The sequence below is a fragment of the Callospermophilus lateralis genome, chromosome 10 (genome assembly GCF_048772815.1).
Source record: "Callospermophilus lateralis isolate mCalLat2 chromosome 10, mCalLat2.hap1, whole genome shotgun sequence".
NCBI classification, from domain to species: Eukaryota; Metazoa; Chordata; class Mammalia; order Rodentia; family Sciuridae; genus Callospermophilus; species Callospermophilus lateralis.
In genome coordinates, this window is record NC_135314.1 from 13,019,506 (window position 1) to 13,026,943 (window position 7,438).

Genomic DNA, 7,438 nt, shown 5'->3' on the forward strand with positions numbered 1-7,438 from the left:
ACTTTGACAGTATGAAGCAAACAGTCCATACCTAAAAACCATTTTGAATATAAATGTAGGACCTCTGAAGAAGATAGTATTTATACTCAAATAACTTACTTTATGTGGTCTAACTAAATTTTTGTACTGCTGATATCCTAATTTGTAAACTACCACCTTATCCTGTTACCTATCATTGTGTATCAAATTACCTCATGCCACAGTGACTTAAGACCACACAGAATTGTCATGCCATTGTACTTTGGGGTCAGGAATATGGGCATGGTTTTGTCTGAGTTCTCTGCTTCAGGGTTTCTTAAAATCCTTCAGTGAGGACTCTACTGGGTGCAGTCTCACATGAAAGATGGAAAACTAAGGATCCTCTTCTGAGCTCACTCACCAGCAGAGGGAAGAACTCAGAGCTGTCAGGCATGTTGTACTGAAGGCTTAAGTCCCAACTGACCTGTAGGGCCATGCTTCCTTTCCATCAAGGCACACATGGAAAGGGCTGAGGAGAATGCCAGCAGAATAAAAGTCAGTCTTTTCAATCCTAATCTTGGAAGCGCCCTCCTCTCACGCTTGCTGTATGCTGTCCATCAGAAACAAATCAGGTTCCTAGCCAGATGACACTCAAGGAGAGGGGGGTTGCACCCAATTATGGATATGGGGAGGCGGGGTGATTAGGGGGCCGTTCCAGAAGGCTGCCTAACACACAAGGAAACACCCAGGGGATTGTGTGCATGCCTCTCTCTCTCTCTCTCTCTCTCTCTCTCACACACACACACACACACACACACACACACACACACAGACACACACTGTCGCTATAGATGTTGTTCTTCTGCATGGCCACTAAATCTTTGGTGACCTGGTTGTAGTTATTGCTTCAATTCTGACAATTATTACTGCATTCACATTTCTTGACAAGGTAGGCAATCCTTTTTCTTTTTATAAATGACCTGGCGTCTTATATATCCAGACCACCATATGCTCTGGGGTCAAACTCTCATGGTGTAGTGATGCTCTAATGTTTCTTAGCTTTTTCTCTTAGCCTCAGGTATAAGGAGCTTGGTCTGCAACCATAATCTCCCAACTTGGCATAGTTTGAAATCAGACTACTTGAAAGACCCAGTCTTAAGTAAGCCACTTTTAAATAATGATGTTTGTTTCCATAACCCCCAGCTATGCCTGGTATATCATCTATCTTCTATTACACCCACAAAGGAGTGAATCTAAATCAGTTTCCTAACAAACTTATCTAGCTAAGCATGCCTGCTATTTTTCTTCATTAACGCACACATCAAGAACTTTACAGTCTTTTATATTTTATTGGACCTTGTGATTCCCACAGGGATCTGTTTTTTTTAATGCCACATAAAAGAACTGCACTGGATGATGAAACTTTATTGCTTCACATCACACATGTCTGATTTATATAAATATGTACCCTTGGAATTAGGATAGCCCTGAAGATGGTTAGTTTGTTCCTTTCAACCCGCAGGCCACAATAGAATCATTGCCATTGTTCTGTTGTTTTTAGATACAGCACCAGATAATGGCATTATAAGTCATCTTCAACCTCACAAAGGAGAAGTGTCACTGTTAATGTCATCCTTTTTGAAATACTCTGCATTAGATCAAAATCATACAAAAGAACCATCTGCCTGCAATATCTTTATAAGCAACGTTAAGTTCTAATCTTTTTGTTTGTCATTCACTCATTTGGGGACTAGGAAAGGAGCAGGCAGGTGTGAGCTGTCAAGCCCCATGCAAGTCTCATTGCAAAACTTATTCTATACAAACTTCATAAGACACCTCTAGGTAGATAAAGAAGTGCAATTCATAAATGAAAAATACGAGAATGTGAATTGCAAAGTCAGAATTTCAGTCCAAGTCTATTTGCTTTTACCACCAACTACCATGTTGCTTCAATTGTGACCAGTCCTTATCAGCTAGTCCCATATTTTTCCTGGGTCTGTGTTTCAACCTTACAGAGCTGTAAAAATATGATCAAAATATCACAGTTTCTTATCTTGTGTTCTAAAAATGATTTTAGTTTATATATTTACGTTTGTTCATTCTGAAAATTTTAACCTACTCTAATGACATGAGTTAAAATCTGTGAATTTTTTCCCTGCAGAATGATTGAGGAATTATTCCAATATCACAAACCAGAATGTCTTACTAGTCCTAATGCTTATGAAAACTTGGATATTAGAAATCCTTTCCACTGCTTCCTATGACATTTATACAAAGCCTTTTCTTATAAAATTACTTATGTGAATAAACAATGAGGAGTTCTATCATGTATATAGTTGAGTGTCATGGTTTCATTTTGTAGTTGCTAATCGCTACTATGGAAAAAAATCATAAAATTGCTTGGATTGGTCACATCTAGTGATGTAGACCTTTAGCAAATGGGTTATTTCTGTGTGTCTGTAGAAAGTGTGATGTCAGGATGTGGTAACATGGACAAGGTCCACTGAGATCCTACTAGGGGAAGAACTTGTTGCTCTGCATCTTTATGAGCTGTCTGCTGATGATCCTCTACCCTCAGGCCCTTAGGGGTTGCCTCAGCTGCTTAAAGCAGCCATACCTGAAGACGGACCTTTATCTTGCTAGGATATCTGTATCCCATGAACCACCAAGGCAGGCAGTGTGAGGGCCTGACCATTTCAGCCCCAGCAGGATGACTCTGATGGGCCTTTTCAGTGGCAGAGCAATTTGTAGGATGAGCTGAGGCTCTGGATCCTGATTGTGGTTTCCTTTCTCCCTCTGTTCAATCCTCTTTCTCTTCCCTCCATTCCCCAGGTGTCGATCATAATTAATATCCTGTGGGCTGGGGATGTGGCTCAAGCGGTAGCGCGCTCGCCTTGCATGCATGTGGCCCGGGTTCGATCCTCAGCTCCACATGCAAACAAAGATGTTGTGTCCGCCGAAAACTAAAAAATAAATATTAAAATTCTCTCTCTCTCTCTCTCTCCCTCCCCTCTCCTCTCTCTCTATCTTTAAAAAAATAATAATAATTAATATCCTGTGGAATCTAATTGTTCAAGAGTCAGCTTTCCAGAACACTCAAACCATGAAATCTGCTTCAAACATCTGCCATCCACTTGAAACTGATATCCACCTCCCACATCCAACATGCCACAGGTCATTATCCAAATATGGCCTCTGGAAAATTCACAAACAAGAGGGGAACATGCTAAAGATTGATAATTTCAGTTTCCAGACATTTAGAGGCTCATGGGGTTATGAACTAAGATGACCACTCCCTCCCTCTTATCTCTTTTCTTTCTGATTCCCTGCAAGAATTATCTTTTTTTTTTTTTTTTTTTTTTATGTAAGCTTTTGATTCCAATTCTCTTGCATCATAAGACTTGCAGAGCCTCCGGCAGCCTACGTTCTTTCCTCCACTTGCCCTCACTGTATTTAACAAGCCCAGACCTCAGCTTTATAAATCAAAACAAAAATACATGACCTGTCTTCTGAATCTGTATATTGTACCATGTCTTCCCCTTTTAACCAACTTCTTTGAGAGAATAGAACACACTATCCATTTCTACCTTTTCATCTCATTTATTCTTCCATTTACCAATCTGCAGAAACTGCTCACTCCAATGTTAATAGTGGCCTCTTTCAGGTAACACTTAACAGATGTTTCTTGATTGATCTCATATGGTTGACCCTCTCAGCCATTCTATTAACCTCTCATTCTTTCTAGAAGTTCCACTCCCCATTTGCTTCTGAAATATGACTAGGTTTAACTCTTTCTTCTCTTTATTCCTCTTAGTGTTCTTACTAAGTATTAGCATTTCCTATTCTTCTGTGCTTGGCCCTTTTCTATGAGTTTGTGTACTCCCTCTGGATGATCTTATTTATACCCACAGAGTCAAATACTCCCACTTTCCAAGATATACTCAGAGTGCTCTTCTTTCCTAATATTGGAAGGTCTGTATTTGCTCTTGGTCAACTGGACAAAAGGTCCCTAAATTTTTATGGGGCAAATAAAAGTGAAATCTTACTTTTTAGATCATTCAGGTGTTTAATATTTAGAGGCACTCTGAATTTGGAAGTTCTTGTGGCTGAAATTGCTTCTCCTTCTTTCTCTTCCCTCCAAGAAGGATAAGTTGAAATTCTGAACCTTGGTATCTGTGAATATGACCTTATGAGAAATTAGGGCCTGTGTACGTAGAAGTAATTAAAATAAGGTCATACTTAGGATGGGTGCTGATATACATGATTGATGTCCTTGTAGGAAGAGATGACACAGAAACCAACAGCGAGAACTCCATGTGAGGACACAGGCAGAGGACAGGAACAGTGAGACCAATCTATAAAAAACAAAGATTGCAGATTTTAAGGCCTTTAGGTATAGACTGAGGAGTGGGATAGCTGGGACAAATGGTGCTTCCATTCCAAGTTTTCCAAGGAATCTCCATACTGCTTTCCAGAGTGGTTGCACCAATTTGCAATCCCACCAGCAATGTATGAGTGTACTTTTACTCCCACATCCTCACCAACACTTATTATTACTTGTATTCTTGATAATTGCCATTTTGACTGAAGTGAGGTAAAACCCTATCGTGTATAACCAGAGGAATGAAAAGTTGTGCTCCATTTGTGTACAATGAATGCATTCTGCTGTCATGTATAACTAATTAGAATAAAATCTTAAAAAGAAAAAAAAATGTAACCAAGTACTGAGGAGAAATATGTGGCCTTGACAAACCAAATAATGCTCTGGTTAAGGAAAAAACCAAACCAAACCAAACAAACAATAACAACAACAACAACAAAGAAGAAGGATAGGTGTTATGGTTTGGTTATAAGGTATCTCCCAGGAGCTCATGTGAGAGACAATGCAGGAAAGTTTAGAGGTGAAATGATTGGGTTCTGAGTGTTTTGACCAAATGAATACATTAATCCTTTAATATGGATTAACTTGAGTGGTAACTGGAGGCATGTAGGGTGTGGCTGGAGGAGGTGGGTCATTAGGGGACCTGCCTTTGGGTATATATTATGTACCTGGTAATTGGACTCTCTCTCTCTCTCTCTCTCTCTCTCTCTCTCTCTCTCTCTCTGCTTTCTGATCATCATATGAACTGCTTCGCTCCACCATACTCTCCTTCCATGATGTTCTGTTTCACCTCAAGTCCCAAGGAATGAAGACTGAGAACTCTGAAACTGCGAGCAGCTTTTCCTCCTGTAAAATTGCTCTCATTGGGGTTTTTAGTCACAGCAGCAAAAAAATAAAAATAAAATTTAAAAAGCTGACTAAAACAGTAGGGAACAGATACTTGGCTAGAGAATTTAGAGAGAGTGTGGCTCAGCAGACATGTGGACCTGTGTTTCTAGCCTCTGAAACTGTGAGCGAATAGATTTCTGTTTTTAAATCCACCCAGCTTGTGTTACTTTGTTATTGCAGCCCAAGGAAATTAATACATGCCCGTTTTTTTTCTGTTAACTATCTCCGGCTTTTAAAATCTGTATGTCTATTGTGTTTGCAGGAAAGAGTGGGAGGAAAGTACATTTACTTGTGAAAAAGGCACAATAAACAAGAAGTCAGATCCTGTCCCTTCTTTTGTAAGCGGCTACAATACATAAAGGGACACAATTTTTTCACACACATCCTCAGCCTTCCCATGGGACAAATCAGCAGCAGCTGCAGAATAGAGACATTTATGTTTGGAATCTAAATGATGGACCAGTAGCATAAAACATCAAACTGAAGTGAATAAATTCAAGTAAGAACAATGTTTGTTAGGACAGATTCAGAGTAAAAATGTTAATATTCTAAGACCTGGAATATCAGAAAAGCAGTCGATGTCAGATTTAAAAATAAATTTGACAAGAGGAGCTACAATTAAAATGTTGAGATTTACAATTCAAAATCTCAGTCTTCTGACACATCAGACAATCTGATCAGCATGGTAGATTTAGGCCAACTTCTTTGTTTTCGGTGGCCAGAGTGGACCACTTCTTAGCAGTTTAGAAGTGATCACCTGTCATAGACCATGGTTAAAAAAGATCATTTCTCATGATCTGAAAGTGAGTGGATGTAGGTCTAGGCAATTATTTAAGATGTCGATTTCTCAATAGAAGCCACAGGACATGTTTTCTCACAGTAAAATGCATGATGGCAGCTATATCAATGCTACCACAACCAAACCCACGGATTTGCCCCAGACCTTCAACGTCCCAACCAGAACCCTACCCTACGTCTTCATATCAGAACCATCATGATCTCCAATGTAATTTTCACAGTAGCCACAACAAGGAGTCTTGGGATGTGAAAAGGGGTTAGGAAGCAAACAGTAAGTGTCCAGAGTTTGTTACAATATGTGAGAGCTTTCTATACCACCAGGAGCAACTGTGGAAAATTCTAGGATTTTGATTTCTAATTCCATAAACTAATTTGTATCAAAATTGTAGCTAATTCTGCTCCATACAAATAAAAATAATTAAGATGGCATTTGAATCCTGTGTCAAGGGTGGAATTACCTGATCAAATAGAAATATTGTGTAACCTAAAATGAAAATCCATTGCCTGCATATGAATCTGTAGGTTCATATATAAACTGAACATATTCCTTGCAAGTGCCGGGAATTCAGCTAACTATAGGAATATGCCTGCTGTCTCCTTTATATTCAAAGCAGATGTAACCCCTCTACATCAGTTGAAAGATGAGCACTTTCAAATACAGTTTTGCTTACACTGCTTCTTAATGCCATCTCATGACATTGAGCTGAAAGCAGTCATCTGAGGATGTACTATAGTGGTTTTCAGCTGAGAGTGTTGGATTTCATTTGTGTTGAGAGTCTATTCCCTAAAAATAATGATTCCAGCTTCACACAATAAAATTTAGGCATGTTGCATTTTTTAAATGAATAGAAAAATATGAAGAGAATACAAAATTCTGCTTTTGCAAGCTGAGATGTTAGGGATAAATATATTCTGTAAGAAGCTTAAAACTGAAATTTAAAACAAAGTAATTTAGTTTAAGATACAGCAGAAATACTTGGGCTTCAGTGACACCCAATCCACACACACTGTTTGCTAAGATCCCTGCAATCAAAATGTATAGTTGCCAACAACATTGGGCTTTGCAAAACGATAAGTACCTGTAAGTCTACAAGATGGCAGGGTATGTCAGAGTTCTTGTGGATTTTCCATCATTTCTTACATAGCACATAGAAAAGCAGATTAAAACACATTTCTCTGGGTGGAGAATATTCAGATATATGACTAGAAAAATAATAGCAAGATTTGTTATTATTGATTAAAAAATAAATTAAAAATAATTTTTATTGTTGATAAAAATAACTGATTATTTGAAAAAAAAGTGATGCAGAAGTATGTTTGAGGATGAATTCCACCTGGAGGTAGCCTAATCATCAGAAAGCCTCCATGGCCACAGTAATGGAGGGAAGGGAGGCTTCCCCTAGGCACCTGCAT